General features: G+C 43.1%; 1 protein-coding gene across 8 annotated transcripts in view; it reads right to left on the reverse strand.

Moving 5' to 3' along the window:
- Positions 1–19,322, reverse strand: part of RNF182 (ring finger protein 182) — a 73,732-nt gene that overhangs the window by 42,076 nt on the left and 12,334 nt on the right. Inside the window, exon 2 of one of the 8 annotated variants that reach the window (XR_016234276.1) lies at positions 10,386–12,587. The exons of the other annotated variants lie outside the window; for them this stretch is intronic. The gene's annotated coding sequence lies outside the window, so the exon portion shown is untranslated. Of the gene's footprint in view, positions 1–10,385; positions 12,588–19,322 lie in introns of those variants that run through there. 8 annotated transcript variants of the gene reach the window in all.

A 19,322-nucleotide genomic window follows, 5' to 3' on the forward strand; every position in this document is an offset into this window, starting at 1 on the left:
CCGGATTCTGTCCCGGTTGCCCCTCTTCCAGGCCAGCTCTCTGCTGTGGCCAGGGAGTGCAGTGGAGGATGGCCCAAGTGCTTGTGCCCTGCACCCCATGGGAGACCAGGAGAAGCACCTGGCTCCTGGCTTCAGATCGGCACAGTGCACCAGCCGCAGTGCGCCGGCCACAGCGGCCATTGGAGGGTGAACCAATGGAAAAACAAAGACCTTTCTCTCCATCTCTCCCTCACTGTCCACTCTGCCTGTCAAAATAAAAAAAATAAAAAAAATTAAAAATTTCAAAAAATTAAAAAAAAAAAAAGAAAGAAATCTGAATGTAGAGCTACTATGTGACCCAGCCATTCCACTCCTGGGAATTTAGCCAAGAGAAATGAAATCAGCGTATCAAAGAGTTATCTGTATCCCCATGTTTAATGCTGCTCAATTCACAATAGCCAAGATATGGAATCAACCCAAATGTCTGTCAACTGAAGACTGGATAAAGAAATTACGGTATACATACATCATGGAATACTACACCGCGGTAAGAAATAAATAAATGAAATCCTGTCATTTTCAACAAAACGTATGCAACTGGAAAACATTATGCTTAGTGAAATAAGCCAGTCTCAAAAAGACAAATAACATACAGTCTCCCTGATCTGTGGCAACTAATAGAGTACCTAAAGGTAATCTACAGAAGTGAAATTGACACTTTGAGATGATTTGAACAGCCTTGAACAGCCCTTGTTTCAACTGCTGAGGAACAGTTTTTTTTCTACACTATTTGTTACACTTTACTTGGTGTAGGGTTAATCTTATGTTCATAAAGTTAACTGAAAATAGATCTTAGTTAAAAAATAGGAATGGGAATAGGAGAGAGAGGAGGAAGAAGGGTGGGAATGTAGGGGGGATGGAGGATAGGTGGGAAGAATCACTATGTTCCTAAATTTGTATTTATGAAATACATGAAGTTTGTATACCTTAAATAAAAGGTTTCTAAGTTAAAAAAATAAAAATAACTAGAAATAGACTTGCCATATGATCCAGCAAGCCCACTACTGGGTGTACACTTGAAATACTTGAACACAATGTGTCAGAGAGCTGCACCACCGTGTTTATAGCAACACTTTCACAGCAGCCAAACTATGCAATCAAGTGTCTGTCATCAGATGAATGGATAAAGAAAGTATGCACACACATGCACACACACACAAACATACATACGACGGGATATTAATCAGCATTAAAAAAGAATGAAATTTACCATTTGCAGCAAAATAGATGCCATTGGAGGTTTCATGTTGAGTGAAATCATCCAGACATAGAAAGACAAATACTGTATACCCCCCCTTGTACGTGTGAAATAAATTAAAAAAAAAAAGAAATTCCTATGTATATCAGTGTTGCTGTATGTGTACAATATATAATTCACAGTTTTGTCAAACTTTGTTTTATAACTTTGTTAAACCAATGGTGAAGAATGCTATACTACTATAGTTTTAATGATCTGTAATTTAAAATTTACTGTATGTGGTGGAATGGTCATCTTTCTATCTGATTATGGTTTATAGCCCTTGCCTATAGTCCTACAGACCTAGGGTGTTTTACGTATTGAATTATTTCTTTGGTGGAGCATGAAACCCTTGACTGTAACATAAACTAAAAATAAGTTATCTCTTTGGACTGGCATTGTGGCATAGCAGGTAAAGCCACAGCCTGTGACACCGGAATCCCATATGGGTGCTATTTTGAGACCTGGCTGCTCTACTTCCAATTGAGCTCCCTGCTAATGTGCCTGGGAAAGCAGCAGAAGATGGCCCAAATACTTGGACCTCTGCACCCATGTGGGAGACCCAAATGAAGCTCCTGGCTCCGGGCTTCAGCCTGGCTCTACCCTGGCAGTTGTGGCCATTTGGGGAGTGAACCAGCAGATGGAAGATCTCTCTCAGTCTCTCCTCTCTTTGTAACTCTTCCATTCAAATAAATAAATAAATCTTTTTAAAAATAAAATATTTTAGCTACATCTATAGGACACAGTGTACAGTCTATTTGAGCATACATGTATCAGCTACCAAAAATAATCATATTCAGACCACAAATCAAGTGTAAAAAATATCAAAAGACTTTAAAAAATAGTTGGATTAGGTCAGAAATCAAGAAGAAAAAATCCTTGGGATATCCCAATCACTGAAAATTAAGCAGCAAACACCTAAGTAAACTGTAAGTCAAAGGAAAGCATAATTGGGGCCGGCACTGTGGTGCAGTAGATCAATCCTCTGCCTGCAGTGCTGGCATCCCATATGGGCGCCAGTTCTAGTCCTGGCTGCTCCTCTTCCAATCCAGCTCTCTGCTATAGCCTGGGAAAGCAGTGGAGGATGGCCCAAGTGCTTGGGCCCCTGCACCCGGAAGAAGTACCTGGCTCCTGGCTTCGGATCGGTGCAGCTCTGGCCATTGCGGCCATTTGGGGAGTGAACCAACAGAAGGAATACCTTTCTCTCTGTCTCTCCCTCTCACTGTCTGTAAGTCTACCTCTCAAATAAATAAATAAATAAAATCTTTAAAAAGAAAAAAGCATAACTACCATGCTAAAATATTTTCAGCAGAAAATTTAAATATGACATCAAAACTTATAGGATGCCCTTATGACCACAGTTAAAGAAAAATGTAAGGCATTGAATGCACCTGTTAAAAAGCAAGAGGCTGAAAGCCAACAATGTATCATTCTTAGCATTCTCACAAATTTATAAAAAGAATAGCAAATTAAAGCCAAAAATTAAGAAGGAAATAATAAACGAGGAACAGAAATCAAAGAATTCAGAAAATAAGTAATCACAATAGCAAAAAAGCAACAAAGTCAAAATAGGTTCAGTGATCAAATAAGAAATTTGATAAACCTCAGCAAAGAGTGATTAAGAAAACAAAAAGCAACAAACTACCAACATCAGGAATGAAAAGGGGTACACTAAAATCATACAAACTTTTAATTAGGTTAAGAGAATCTTATTATCAACTCTATTTAGAAATTTGAAAATTTAGATTTCATAGCCAAATTCTTTAAAAATCCAATCAACCAAACTTGACACAAGAGGACACAAAATATATGAATAGATCTATCTTACTATAATTATATCCCTAATTAAAAAATTGCCAACAAAGAACACTCCAGGGTTCAATAATGAATAATTTCAAACATCTAAGGAAGAACTAATACCAATCTCTTCCAAAGAAGTAGACCAAAAAAGGGAACAGTTCCTAACTGATGTTTGAGGCCAGCATTTTCTTAATACCACAACAAAGACCATTACACACAAAGGGGAAACTACAGGTCAGTCTCTCCAGAGACACAAGTTCTTAAACACAATATTAGAACACTAAATTCAACCAAACAACAAAAAACAATGGTATATCAGTCAGATTGGTGGCAGAAATGTGAGATTGTTAACTTTTCTTTAAATATGATTGCCACACTAACAAAATAAAGCAGGAACACACCATTCTATCATTTCAATGAATACAGAAGAAGTATTTGATAACACTCAGGGCTGGCGCTATGGCATACTGGGTAAAGCCACTGCCTGCAGTGCCGGCATCCCATATGGGCACCGGTTCCAGTCCCAGCTGTTCCATTTCCAATCCAGCTCTCTGCTATGGCCTGGAAAAGCAGTAGAAGATGGCCCAGGTCCTTGGGCCCCTGCATTCACACGGTAAACCCAGAAGAAACTCCTGGCTCCTTGCTTTGGATCAGCATGGCTCTAACCGTTGAGGCCATTTGGGGAGTGAACCAACAGATGGAAGTTATCTCTCTCTGTAACTCTGCCTTTCAAATAAATAAATAAATCTTTAAAAAAAATTCTCAACTCATGTTCATGATTAAAAGACCTATAAAATTAGAAATAAGATCATTTTAATTGGATTAAAAAAAAGGTTTCAACAATACCTCTAAACTGCCACACTTAAATATTGAAATATTGCCACCTAAAATTAGGTATGAGACAAATGCATGCTATCACCATTTCTACTCAAAAATAATAATTCTAATGCAATGAAGCAGATTTTTTAAAACAAAAATTGTGAGAACTAGACAAGAAAATATAAAGCTCATTATGATCATAAGATCATTATATACGTAGAAAATCCAAATGATTCCATAAGTAAACTACTAAAATCAAGAAGTGAATGTAATAAAATCGTTATAATATACAAACGTGTATTATTTTTACATATATAAACAACAAAAAAGTAAAAATGTAATGACATCATTTGCAATAGCAACAAAATAATTACGCTAACAAAAAATGTATGAGAATGGTACAGGGAGAACTTCGAAACATCATATGGAGAAACTAAAGACAAGCTAATCAGCTTGAGTTTATCCATTAGAAGACAGTATTGATCTACAGAGTCAGTGCAATTGCGATCAAATCTCGGTTCATGTGCATGTGTGGAAATTGACTGTGACTCTAAAAGAGACAAGTAAATGTCAAACACGAGGAATAAGCTAAAAGAAAATCAAGAACACACAACTGAAGTGCATACACTACCTGGTATCCCCACTACAAAAACGTAGGACATTTTGTTTGTCAAATTTTCCCCAATAAGACCTAACATAGAGTGCAGCTGCAATCCAGTGGATAAAGGCTGATGTTCTCAATAAAAAATGCTAGAACAAGAGGGTCTTTACATGAACAAGTATAACCTTACCCCCCTATCTCATGCCATAGACAAAAACCAATTCCAAGGGGGTTACAGATGTGGAAGGTAGACCTTTTAATAACACAGGAAAATTTCTTTATGACCTTGAAGCATGCAAAAATTTCTTAAGACACAAAATGCACTAACTTTAATGGTAAGATTTATGAATTGGAATACACTCAAATTAAACATTTCTATATATCAAAAAAAGTTATGAGATGAAAACTCAAGCCAGCAAACATGTAGGAGAAAAGACTCACACACTGATCCACCAAAGGACTTCTATCTAGAAAAAACTACAAAACTGAATAAAAATGGATAAGAAAAAAGTTGATTTTTTTTTTGATTTTCATTTTATTTGTAGGGCAGAGAGACACAGAAAGAGACAGGGATCTTCCATGCACTGTTTCATTTTCAAAATGCCCACAACACCCAGAGTTGTACCAGGCCAAAGCTAGGAGCTGGGAACCCCATTCGGGTCTCCCCATGGGTGGCAGGGATCCAAGTACTTTAGCCATCATCTGCTGTCTCCCAGGGTATGCACTGTCTGGAAGCTGGATCTGAAGTGGATCCCAGAGTCAAACCAAGCATTCTGATAAGGGACACAGGCCTCCCAGGTGGCATTCCACCACCGCATCAAATGCCCACCCTCTCTTTTTTTAATGGACAAAAAAAATTAAACCAACATTTCACACAAGAGACAAAGTAGAGGGCTAATAGAACACGTGAAAAGGTGTTCTACATCATTTTATGGAAAATACAAATAAACACTACAATAAGTTATCACTTTTCTCCCACCACTAAGACTGACAATACAAAATATGAACAAGAATGACAAACGACTGGCGATTCCACACACTGATGCTGGGAATGTAGCTGGTGCAACTACTTGGGGCAGTTGGTGGTATCAAAGCTAAATCCTAGGTGTGATCCTTCCCCTGCTAGGTGGGATCCTCAATAGAAACGCCCACATACACACATAGATTTATTGCAGCTCTATCTGTAACGGAGAAAAACTGGAAACCAGCCAAATACCTATCAAACAGTAAATGTATTTTAAAAAGTTGTGATATATGCAACAATGAAATACTATACTAAAATGGGAGAGACAAAGGCAAATTATTACTACTTGCAACAACTATTTGGTGAAAGATGTCATATACACACAAACCAAAAGTACATACTGCATGACTCCATTTGTATAGTTTTAAAATAAAGCAAAACGAATCAACAGTGTTAGAATTCAGACCACTGATCACTTTTAGGCAGCAAAGGAAGGATTTGAGGGATAATGATGATTTTCTACTTTTGGATATGAGTGGTGATTTCACAGGAGTTTACTTTATAAAAAGTTAAAAGCATAACTTGTGCACTTCTCTATATGTAACTAACCTTTAATAACAAAGTTCACCTAAAAATAAAAGTAATGATTCCTTAGTTCTCTACTTGCTATATCTAACACAAAACAGGTGATTTGGAGAAGCCCACATGCAGCATCCAAAGAAATTTTCTGAAACTCAGATGTGGAGTGGGTATTCAGCCTCGTGATTAAGATGCTGCTAGGATGGCCACGACCCATACAGGCATCTCGGGGTTCCACACCGGGCTCCTGCTCATCCAGACCCTGAACAGTAGTAGATGACCGTTACAGTGGCTGGGACCCTGCCACCCTGTGCGAGTCCTGGGCAGAGTTCCCAGCTCCCAGCTCCAGCTCTGGCCCTGTCCAGTCCCAGCTGCTGTAGCTGTCAGGGGAGTGAACCAGGGGATAAGAGCACTCTCTGTACAATTTGGGACATGCTCAATTGGACTTGCCCCAAATGGTAGAGTTAGAAACGTGCAAGGGGATTCCAATACAATCCCATCAAGGTGGCATATACCAATGCCATCTCACTAGTCCAAGTGATCAATTTCTGTTCACAATTGATCATAATGATAGGACTAACAGTCAAAGGGATCACATAAACAAGACTAGTGTCTCATAATACTAACTGATAGAATAAAAAAGGGAGAGAACAATCCAACATGGGAAGCAGGATACACAGCAGACTCATAGAATAGCAGATGTCTTAAACAGCACTCTGGCCTCAGAATCAGCCCTTAAGGCATTCAGATCTGGCTAAAAAGTCCATGAGAGTATTTCAGGCACGGAAAACCAAGACACTCTGGCAAAAAAAAAAAAAAAAATGACCTAAATGAAAGATCTCTACGAGATCCCAGTGGGAAGAACGGGGCCATCAAAGAAGGAGGTACCTTTCTCTGAAGTGAGGAGAGAACCTCCACTTTGATAATGACCTTGTCTAAATATGATTAGAGTCAGCGAACTCAAAAGGCTTCCATAGCCTTGGCAACTCATGACAAGAGCCTAGGGTGATTACTGACACCATAAACAAGAGTGTCAATTTGTTTAGTCAACAACATGAGTCACTGTGCGTTTACTCCTCATGTAGGATCTTTGTCCTTAGTGTGCTGTACATTGTGATTTAATGCTATAACTAGAACTCAAACAGTATTTTACACTTTGTGTTTCTGTGTGGGTGCAAACTATTGAAAGCTTAATATATGCTAAATTGATCTTCTGTATATAAAGATAATTGAAAATGAATCTTGATGTGAATGGAAGGGGAGAGAGAACAGGAGTTGGGAGGGTTGCAGGTGGGAGGGAAGTTATGGGGGGGGGGGGAGCCATTGTAATCCATAAGCTGTACTTTGGAAATTTATATTCATTAAATAAAAATTATAAAAAAAGAGTGCTCTCTCACTCTTTCTCACTCTCTTCTCCCACCTCCCTCTTTCTCTCTTTCTGCCAAACTAAAAGCAATTAAAACTCAAGACTGACCATTCATTCCCCCTGCTTAAACAGGTTAACTTCTTCCTAGTCTGGCCCCTGCCTCCTCCACCAGCCACATCTCTTACCACTCCTTCTCCCTGACCTCACTCCAGCCAGCCCTCCCCAGCTGTTCCTACTCTCCAGGAAACGCCGTGTTCTCTAGAAAAGCTTCCAGGCTTTTAGTACGCACAGCTCCCTCTTCCTAGATCCCTTCCCTACTCTCACACCTGCCCTATCCTTTATTTATCAGAGACAGGAATTCGTCTCAAGCCTTATTAGGATCTAGAGACTTCCATAGGCATCATATGCTCCACCAGGTCTGTTACCTCCACCACCTGTTGGCTTCAGGGCAGTGGAGCTATAGCTCGCTTATTGGTGTTGGGGGCACTGGTACCCTCAGTAGTGCCTGGCACACAGACTGATACTCAGTAAGCACTAGCTCAATAAACAAGGGCATAACATCAGCAGCATCCCGAAACGCATTCACTTAAGGAATGCCGTCCTCTACAATGTGAGATTTTTACATGGGCTGTCTACATCTTCTAAATTGACTGTATCCGGCAGAAAAATCGGCCACGACCTTGAGGTTAATAATCAAGCCATTTATATTTACTGCAGACCAAAGAATAATTGAATCTCAGTCCAAATATAATTTGAGCTCTAAAATGCATTAAGCTCCTCCTAATTATGTGTCCCACTGTTGAAATAAAATTGTTCCAAGGTTTCAAACTTTTCCACCCTAGTCTACAAACATAGGGGAAAGCATTAACTTTGTTACATTGTTAGTTCCTTAACCTCTGCCAAATGACAGCATAGTCCATTTCTTTTTTTTAAAGATTGACTGACTTATTTATTTGAAAGGCAGAGAGTTACACAGAGAGAGGGAAAGACAGAAAGAGAGGGAGAGCTTTCACCAGCTCATTCACTTTCCAAATAGCTGCAAACAGGAACTCACATGGCTGCAAGGCCCCAAACCCTGGGGCCATCCTCCGCTGCTTTCCCAGGTGCATCAGCAGAGCTACCAGAGCAGAAATGGAGCAGCCAGGACTAACCAGCACCCATACAGGATTCCAATGTGGCAGGTGGCAGCTTTACCAGCTATGCCACACTGCCAGCCCCAGCACAGTCCATTTCTAATGCCCCATTATGGTGAGATATATCTCAAATGTATTACAGTAAGATGCCTTATTTTTACAATATATACATTTTTAAATATCTTTTGTATGTAGTTGATGTAGAACATGATGAGGACATTTGCTAACTGTATGTTTTCATGACCAAGAAAGAGATCACCACAATTCCCACAGTTTCTGCAGCAACATATGGTGATAACTCACAAGCTATTCTTTTTGACTATCAAATGCTCTGATAAGTTTCCCATGAAAATGTCTTCCACTTACTAATATGTGGCTTGTAGTGGTGCCACTGTCAGAATCAGAATGAAAGACTCCCAACTCTACCCTGAATATGCACAGAAAGACCTTGACATTCTGATTTTCAGAATTTCTTCCCATTGGGTGTAAGCGTTTGCTTGGCCTGAGACATCTGTCTTGCAGGTGTGAGACCAGGAAGATGCTGAATGAGCAGTCATGTCAGTGTGTAAGGACCACGCATCCAGTCACTCAAGCACCATGCATGGAGCCGCGCTCTGAACTGGACACTGGTAAAACACAACTCCAAGCAAAAGCAAAAACTCTTGTCTCTGCCCTCAGGGAGTAAAATTGACGTCAAATAATCACACGAGTGTGACATCACAGTGACAGTGACATCTCGTCTCTCCACATGGGCCACTCACTGCGGCTGGCTCATCAGAAAGCTTCCAGCTATCACCCTTGCCCCTTAGGATTCATTCTCTACACAGAATGGTATTTCTAAAATGTACACCAAATCATTCACGTCTCTGCAAAAAGCCCTTCAAGACAGTCTCACTGCTCACAAAATAAAACTCAGTTACAACGCCTTGGGCAGTCTGGCCCTTTCTAACCTCATCTCACACCACTTTCCTGCCTTCTCTCTGCCTCAGGGCCTTTGCACTTGTTCCTCCTGTCAGAAAGCCTGAGTTCCTGATCAAGACTCCCCTTATCACTCAGATCTCAGCTTAAATATTATCTCCCCTGCCGATCTAAGGTAGCCATCACTTGTCTTTGGTTACCTGAATTCATTTACTGCATTCTTGTTAGTTTATTCAAAGTTGGGTTTTGTGTTTAGGTTTTGTGTTTTAAGTTTCTCTCCTGAGACGGTAAGCACCCAGAAGGAACCTTGTCTGCTCACGTATTTAGAATTTAGAATCCTGCTGGGCATCCCATTGGTATGACTTGAGTGACTAGTGGTGAACAACCTCATCAAGAGCTGTCTAAGACCACAGCTTAGCCCCGACCTGAGAAAGGAGCAGGAGTTACTGAGTGACGTAGAGCAAGACAAGCACCCACACAGAAGGAACGCCAGCGCAGAGGCCTGGGCAGCAGAAAGCGCGGGGGCTCATGAGACGAGAGCTCAGAGTGCAGAAGGAAGCACACTGAGTAGGGGAGGGGCTGGGAGAGCTCTGCCCGCTGCTTGGACACGAAGGCAGCAATGGAATGAATCAGTGCCCAGGTCAAGTCTGTGCAAAAACAGGAGGTAGATGTGGGGAAGCTCACTAGAGAACCATTTCACAGTTAAAAAACAAATCAAGCACAGAAAGCAAGACAAAAACACATCCAACAAGTAATACTCTATTTATTTAACATAAATCCTATAATTTAATCATATCCTTATTTTTTTCAGTCCTAATTCTCAACAGATTGCTCCATCATAAAAAAACACTGCTCCATAAAAAAATATTTCATGAAATTTATCAATTGATAAAAGTTTTGATATAGATTTAATTTAATAAGAAACCCTGATTCTACTCATTGAGGTACTTTTGATGCTATAGTATGTCAAACAATATCACACTATTAAAAGTTTTTCAGAAAGCAGATTCATGGGAGCAGGTATTCTGCTGAGCAGTTAAGACGCCGGGGGCCAGGGTCCCACACTGGAGTTCAGTTCCCAGCCCCAGCTCCAGACTCCAGCTTCCTGTTGATGCAGAGCCTGGGGGCAGCAGCACTGGCTTGCGTGGCTGGGTTCCTGCCACACTGGTGGGCGAGCCATCCTGAGTTCCTGGCTCCAAGCCCTGACCCAGCCTGGCCCAGCCCTGGCCACTGCAGGCATTTGGCAGATCTCTCTCTCTCTCTCTCTCTCTCTCTCTGCCTTTGTGTCTCTCTGCCTTCTTAAATAAAGTTTTTAAAGCAGTCTCACAATGTAGTTTTCCATTGTATTACACAGGACTCTACATCTCTTGTGAGAGGCGTTAAGAACTTCTTGACTAAAAATTAGAGACCTTGAAACAAGTGAAGTGTCAAAATTAGGGATTTTTTAAAGGAATGATTAAAAATTATCTTCAAGTGTCCATCTCTTAGGAAGAAAAGGCTGAAAGAAAAGGTCATGTGACCAGACGGCAGAGGGCTACCTCTTATTCTGAGTTGTTCTTTGTCACTTATGTTGCAGCTCACACACATCCTCTACCCTAACAACACCTGCCAGGTATCGGCGTTGCATTCACTCTACGGTTTGTGCCCTTCAACTCCCAGTCTCTTGCTTGTCTATCTCTGTAATGTTCTGTATAAATTTACATATTTATTTTCTAAAACCAAAACTCCACAAGCTTAGTACAAGACTGATACCCTCAGAACGTTACATACAAAAGCTTTAACAGAAGGCGTTGCTAACCTGAATTTAAAATTTCCTACCCTCATCCTTTGTCAGGAAGAACTTCCGGCCTTATCCTAACAGATTTCTGTACCTGCAACATTGTCCAAAGTATTCAATATCAGCCCTGACTTCAGAGAAACAGCGAAGTCTCGCTGCCACCCACCTACACACTGGCATCAGTTGCAGGAACATGCACCCCAATCCTCCCCACACACCCAAACACCGATGAAAACGCCATCATTTATGAGGGAAGAAACACGATTCAATCAACAACAAAGCAACTCCAACTACTAGAAAAGTTGACGTCCAAGAAAGTCCTGTCATCTTGCCCTATAAAAACATAAGCACTTCTGATGTGGGATAAATAGGCAACCAGCTAGTTAAGTCTGCAGAGTCAAATGTCCTAAGCAGCAGCCACTGCCCCACTCCCAACCCCTCCCCTGTCAGTCAAAATGTCGGCCTTCCCACAAGGCACCTGGTACATCCGGGACCTGGTGCAGAGGCTATAAAGGGAGTGGAAGATGGGCGAGCGGCCTGCTTCCGCTGCAGGCCTCGCTCGCGTACACTGTGCTTGTTGCGCACTTCACAGCGCGCCGGCTGTCTTCACTCTCCCACCTTTCTATTCTTGGACGTATCTTCTCCCGGCAGGTGCCACTTCCGGTTCCCCCTTCCTCCCGAGCCCGCGGGAAGCTCGTTGGCCCACTCGTGTTGTCTGGTTCTCCGTGTCGGGTGGCCGTCGCTCACGCACGTGAATGCACGCTGTTCCCTCACTCGGATAAACCGCTCTTGCGGGCAATGTCTCCACTTGGTAGCTCTGTCCTCGCGGTAGACGAGCCTGGTCAACAGCAGGTTCACTGCCCGCATCGCACCGCCAGCTGCCGACTGTCATCTTCCCAAGCCGGTGTTACACGCACAGCCAACAAACGGAGGAGCTGCCAGTCATCTGGCTTTCATCCCACGGACAGCTCGCTGGGCCGGGCGCCTTCGGCATTCCGCTTTGTGGAGCTCGTTAGCCGGGTGAAGTAGCTTGTTCAAGGTCCTGCAGTTTATTACCCCGCAAAGTTCCCAGTTCTCGAGTCTGTGACTATTTCAGCATCGTTACTTCAAAGGGGTGCAGGTCTTCACAGGCGTCCTGTGCACAGGACGATGGGACATACGGATTCCCAGGGTACAACCCCAGGACTCGAACCCAGACCTGACTACTAACAAGCCCTGCTCTTCACAGCCATGCCAGGGAGGCAGGAGAACTGGCATGTCTCGGCTCACCAACAAGTAACTCGGTGTCATCTCTTTCCTTTAATGCCTACTACCTGCAGTAAAGCTTCCCTTTCTTGGAAGTGTGGCCACAGTGCTGAAAAGAAAAATGTCATAAATTATACACGCCCATAGGACGCAATAACCAGCAGAATGGTTCTCAGCTCCTGTACTAGGAGCAGCGGTGTGTTTTGTGTTTCCTGAGTCCTGTTCATATTGCAGTGATTAAGAGACGATTAAAGTCAAAACCCAACTCTCTAAACTCTTCCCCCAAAAATATACTCCAGATCAATCACAGAACTATTATACTTAACTGATTTTATAGCCTCTGACTCTTGGAAAATCGTATTTTTAAAAGTATTTGTTTCTAGCAGTACTATAGTAATATATGCAAGCAAATTGCTAATTCAAGCAGATAGAGAAGTAGGTTTTCAGTGTTTTCCTTTTATTTCTTAGCCTCTGAAATTGCATATAAAGAGATTCTGATCTGAGGCCAGTGATGTGGCTCAAAACGTGTTAAGCTGATGCCAGCATTCCATATCACAGCACCAGCTGGAGTCCTGGCTGCTCCACTTCCGATGCAGCTCCCTGCCTATGTGCCTGGGAAAGCAGTAGAGAATGGCCCATGTGGGAGACACAGATGGAGTTCCTGGTTCCTGGCTTCAGCCTGCCCCAGCCTTAAACCAACAGATGAAAGATTATCTCTCTCGCTCGCTCTTTCCCATTCTCCCTCCCTGCTTTTTTCTCAATGTCAAATAAGTAAATAAAAATCTTTTTAAAAATCTGATCCATGTTAACATTAGCAAGGGCTCAATAATTATTTTTTATGAAGTCTTAAGAAAGAGCCCTAGAGAGGGTTTCCATGAAAAATGATTATTTTAAAAAACTATGCACAGATTTCAAAAATTTTTTGTGCCAAAATAAATTTGTCTTCAATTCCACTTTCCTACAACCCTTTTGAAGTAACCTCATGTAGTATACTTTATATTAAAAGTCATCACCCATCTGTAAAAACATCTGCCACAGAAATGCTTACAAATGTCTCAAGTTTTATACAATAACTAGGTTTTACTTACTTTCCAGTATAAAGAATGGAATTGTCTGGGCTTTTCTCTGGATCATTTAATAAGACACAGAGGCAACCACTTGATAATACTAAGTAGACAAGGCCTCAACTACAAGAATCTCAAGCTCCCCTATAACATTCTGGAGTTTTCATAAAACCAATCCCCCGTGCTAGAAACCTATAAAATTCTTTCATTTACTCAAGAAACATTTATTGAACACTTACTATGTTCCAACCAATGCTCTAGAAGCTCAGAATACAGCAGTGAAAAATAGAGCCACTGTCTTCATAGGTTTTTATACAGCAGAGGAAGACAAACAAATATATATTCTGTTGTTGCTACTTGTTTGCATGATGTGCTAGGTAGCAACCATGCTGTACATGAAAAGAAATAAGGGTGGCAGAATAGGAAAGAAAACCACCAGCATTTCCCCCAGGCACTTAGGGAAACTACTCCACTAACATCTGTGCCGGGCCTGAGAGAAGTGAGGGAGGGAGTCAAACACCTGGAGAAGGAGCAGTCCCAGCCGAGGGAACAGCAGCACTAGCATACAGAGGCAGAGCAGGCTGGCCATGTACAAAGCATCGCAGGCCTGGGGTGCACTGAGCAAGGGGAGGCTGGTGGATGAGGCCAGGAAACTAGCAGGGGCCATGGCTCGTAGGGTCCTAGAGGCCCTGAACTGGCTTTACCTTGTATTCTTCTTCTTCTTTTTTTTTTTTTTTTTGACAGGCAGAGTGGACAGTGAGAGAGAGAGATGGAGAGAAAGGTCTTCCTTTGCCGTTGGTTCACCCTCCAATGGCCGCCGCGGCCAGCGCGCTGCGGCCGGTGCACCGCGCTGATCTGAAGCCAGGAGCCAGGTGCTTCTCCTGGTCTCCCATGGGGTGCAGGGCCCAAGCACTTGGGCCATCCTCCACTGCACTCCCTGACCACAGCAGAGAGCTGGCCTGGAAGAGGGGCAACTGGGACAGAATCCGGCGCCCCGACCGGGACTAGAACCCGGTGTGCCAGCGCCACAAGGCGGAGGATTAGCCTAGTGAGCCGCGGCGCCGGCCCTTTACCTTGTATTCTGAAGGATGAGGGAGCCCAGGAGGGTGGTAATGGTGATGGTGAGAAACCATCAGACCAGGAGGCAGAGCCAACGAATTTGTCTTCAATTTAAAGGTCGGGGGGAGGAAGGCAAAGATGACTCCAAAGTGACAACATAAGCCACAGGCAGAATGGAGCTGCCATTAACTGAGGTGGGAAAACGCGAGAGGAGGAGGTTGGGAAGGCAGCAGGACAGCGAGTGGGGAGCTCCTTCTTGGATGTGTTGAGCAGCAGATGCCTAGTGAGACATCTGAGGGAACACAAGCGTGGAAGGAAGGGCAGTCTTTGGTGGGAGATACAAATCTGGGATTCGTGAGCAAGTAAGTTGGTATTAGAGGCATGACACAGGATGAGATTATCTAGGAAACAGAGCGGATCAAGGGACAGATCCCAAGACTGGACTCGAAGATGCGGCTGTATTTGGAGAAACCAGCGCAGCACGCTGAGCAAGGAAGCTGGTAAGGGGAGAGGGGGCGAGGAATCAAGACAGGTGTCCCTGGGCCAAGTGTGACGCGTGCAGTCACTGTTGCATTTCCTTTCCCAGTTGTGGCGAGGGTACGCTTCCCTGCCCCAGGGACGGTGGGCCTGCCTAGAACTGCCGTGGCCAATTGGAAAAGTTGGGCAAGAAGAGAGAAGAGGCCTTCAGAGTGCTGATCTGACGTCACTCTCTCACTCCAACAATCTGCCAAGACAAGAGCACTTCCCAGGCAGCTGGGTGCCTTCAGCCTGAGCCCCAGAACAAATACACAAAGGGCAGGTCTGAACCCAGCCCACAGCCTGGTGCACGGGCCCCCCACTAAGCTCATCCGAGCATCAGCTGAAAGGCAGCTGGCCTTATGATATCCATGAGCCAAAGATTAAGTGTGAGCTACTGAGATTTAAGGGGACCTGTCATACAGCATTGTTAAAATAATAGCTAGAATATATGAGCCAAGAGGATGTCACAGCTGACACATGTCACTGGCAGGCTTCGTAAAATGCAGATGGGAACTGATCCTGGATACGGAAGGAAGACGTCGGCCTGAAGCATGGTGAGGGCAGAGGAGAGCATATGAATGCCTAACTGCTAGGGGTTAAGTCTGGCAGGAGAGGAGGAGGAAAGAGCGGCATAAACAACTCTTACAGGAAACTCTGCTATAAGGAGAGCAGAGGAATGATGCAGAAGCTGAAGAAAAATGTAGTGGTCAAGGGAAAACTTGTGGATTTCTTTTTTAAGATGAGTAATGTTACAGCTTATGTTAGTTTAGCAACTGATGGAAATGATCCAATAGTTGGGACAACTTTATATCGGAAGAACCATTATTCATGAATGGCAAGAGCAAAGGTACATACTGTGCAGTGGCAAGGGTGGTGTCAGCTGTCACTCGAGTCCCATGAGAGAAAATGAAGTGTCCAGGCTCGGAAGCAGGGAGCTTGGCAGGTGTGGCCAGCAGAGGCTATGGTAGTTCTCTCGAGACAAGGTCACGTGCATAGGGTGAGGAGGGAGGAGGGAGTGAGAAGACAGAGACTACATCTAAGCCTTCACAGACCTCTCTAACTGGCAACTGCTTACAACTAGACAGAGACGGCGTGTGCTCACTCCAGTGCACCTCCTCTGGAACTCCTACAGCAGCTGAAAACAAACCAAAACCCTCCAGAAACGGGGGCAAAAGTATTAAGTATTTGGATCCAATGAAATGCCTGTCAGACCAATAGATGTCATTAAACTGCTACAGAGCTGTGAGCTGGAGGAATACAGCATCTGAGGGAGTGAGAGACGGCATCCCAAACAGCGTGGGCACGGCTGAGGCTGCCGGGAGCGCAGGCTGAGGGTTCATCAAGTCGGGAGTCCAGGGCTGGGCCATTCAATCTGGTGGCCACTAGCCTCGCCTGGCCACTTGAAATAGGGCTGGTGCAACTAAGAAGTTAAACTTTTAATTCAATTTAATTGTGTTTTACTTAAATTTAGAAACTAAAGCAATATAAAATATTTTTCCTTCAAATTTGCTGTCTTGGTAGGACTGGTTTTAACTGCTAAAAGCTTTGCATCCAAATTGAGATGTTCCATAAGCAAAAAATACATACTAATGTTTGAAGACTTTGTGGAAAATAAGCAATAAAGAATGTCAAATATATCGTTAGTAATTTTATATGAATGTTGAAATCATGATATTTTGGATATGTTGCCTTAAACAAAGTTTGTTATAAAATTAAGTACTTTTTACTATTATCAATATGGCTACCGAAAACTTAAAATTACATATATTGAACAGCACTGGTCTAAGGATTAAAAAACAAAGACTAAAGAGACAGCTCTGTGGCACAGTGGGTTAAACCGCTGACGGCAGCGCTGGCATCCCATATGGGCACTGGTTCAAGTCCCGGCTGCTCCACTTCCCACCTAGCGCCCTGCTAATGGGTGCGGCAGGGCAGCAGAGGATGCCCCGAGTCCTTGGGCCCCTGTGCTCATGAGGGAGACCCAGATGGAGTGCCTGGCTCCTGGCTTCAGCCTGGCCCAGTCCCAGATGGTGCAGCCATTTGGGGAGTGACCCAGTGGATGGAAGTGTCTCTCCCTCTCTTTCTATAACTCTTTTAAAATTAATACATAATTCTTTAAAAAATACTATATGCAAGCACAGTTTGGAGTTACTTGTTGTATCACTGGCCAAAAAAGAGGGCTAATTCGGTCCACTGATGTCACGGGAAGAATCACATCACCCAGGATGTATGCAAATTGGGTATACCTTCAAGCCTTAAATATATGGCAATAAGCAACCATATTTTAATTTAAAAAATGCTCAAACAACAACATCAAATCAATATGGAATGGTGTGACAACTACAGGTCACCTGGACTGGTATCTTCAGTGTACCTGAGATGATAAACATCCTTCTAGTGAGCAGGTTACTTTCCAACCTAGGGAATGTTTGCAATTAAATACAGAAATGGCAGAAAAAGCCAGACTGGTATTAATGCTTTTGAGAAAAGTTTAGAAATATATTTTATATTCATGAAACAGTCTGTACGTGAATGTCATGTTTTTAATGTTTAAAGGAATCTGACAGATAAGTCTTGTGATTCCAGCTTAAAATGTGTGATAGATTTCAGACTTCTGAAATGTGTGAGGGTTTGACTGTGTCTACACAATATGACTCTCAAGAGTGACAGTCAAGTCAAAGGAACTTCAGCTCAATATTTGGGAAAGTTGCACCACGTGAGGCATAAATTAGCACAATGAGCATCTGACTCGCTGAAATGGAAATCCTACACATTAAACATATATACAGTAAGACATTGAGGATCTAAATTATGTAAGCTTATAAATGAGTGATAATTTGATGAATCCAATATGTTTAACTTCAACTAAAGTTTGGTCAAAGAAAAAGTGAACATGATTGCTCATACTTACCACACAGATATTCAGAATGAGATGTATAAACTAACTTTAAGGGCCTAATTCACACAGATTTTTATTTTTACCTGTAATAAGTATTAATTTTCCTTTCTACACCAAAACTTAATCTTTACTAGATACCTTACAATATTAATTTATTTAATCCTCACAACAACCAAGTGAAAATTATTCTCCCCACTTTACAGGTAATTGTCTCAGTTTGCTCAGAACACTGTAACCAAATGCCATAAACTGGGCAGCTTACAAACACCACAAATTTCTCTTCACAGTGCTGGAGGCTGGACATTCCAAGATCAAGGCGCAAGACAGTGTCTGGGGAGAACCTGCACTTCCTGCTGTGTCCCCACATGGCAGGAGGGGCAAAGCAGCTCTCTAGGGGTCTCCTACACAACAGCACTGCCCCCAATCCTGGGAGCTCTGCCTCCATGACCCAGTCACATTTCAAAGTCCCCAACTCCTACTGCCTTTGCCCTGCGGGGTGGGGTGCCGACACACAAACTTGGGGCAGACGCGAGCTCACCATGATGAAAGGAAGGGGCAGAGAGCTTAAGTAACTGCTCTGAGTCACAAAGACAAAAGGGGGCAGAGCCAGGCTTCAAATCCAGGCTATCTGGCTTCTCACATTACCCTTGATCCTGAAAAAGCACACACTGACCAAGATAATTAGTTCATACAGTGAGTCTTTACCAGCTGCAAAGGTTTTAATTAAAACTCTCTCATTTCTCTTTTCCCAGAAGTTATCAAGAAAGGTTTGCAACAGGAAACCCCATGTTGTACAGGGGAATGACCTTTCAAGATGTCTCACGTCACTGCAGAGCCCACGCCACAGATGTCCAGGACCCTCAGACAAGGAGCATGACGTGCTGACCCCCAGACGGGCCCAGCCCGCGGCATGGGACACGTACTGAGCTCCTCTTCTTTCCATTCCTTCTCATTCCGCACTACCCCTTCCGTGTTAAATCCCAATTCAGGGCACAGCATAAAATAAAGCAAAACAAATTCAGGAGACAGAAGCTATTTCCACTTAACTTTGGCTTTAATTCTAAAAGTAGGCTTTGGGGGCCAGCGCTGTGGCTTAGCGGGTAAAAGCCACCACCTGCAGTGCCAGCATCCCATACGGCTACCAGTTCGAGTCCCAGCTGCTCCATTTCCAATCCAGCTCTCTGCTATGGCCTGGAAAAGCAGTACAAGATGGCTCAAGTCCTTGGGCCCCTGCACCCACATGGGAGACCTGGAAGAAGCTCCTGGCTCCAGATCAGGTTGTGGCCAACTGCGGAATGAACCA

The sequence above is a fragment of the Oryctolagus cuniculus genome, chromosome 5 (genome assembly GCF_051225735.1).
Source record: "Oryctolagus cuniculus isolate XC-2025 breed Fujian yellow rabbit chromosome 5, ASM5122573v1, whole genome shotgun sequence".
NCBI classification, from domain to species: domain Eukaryota; kingdom Metazoa; phylum Chordata; class Mammalia; order Lagomorpha; family Leporidae; genus Oryctolagus; species Oryctolagus cuniculus.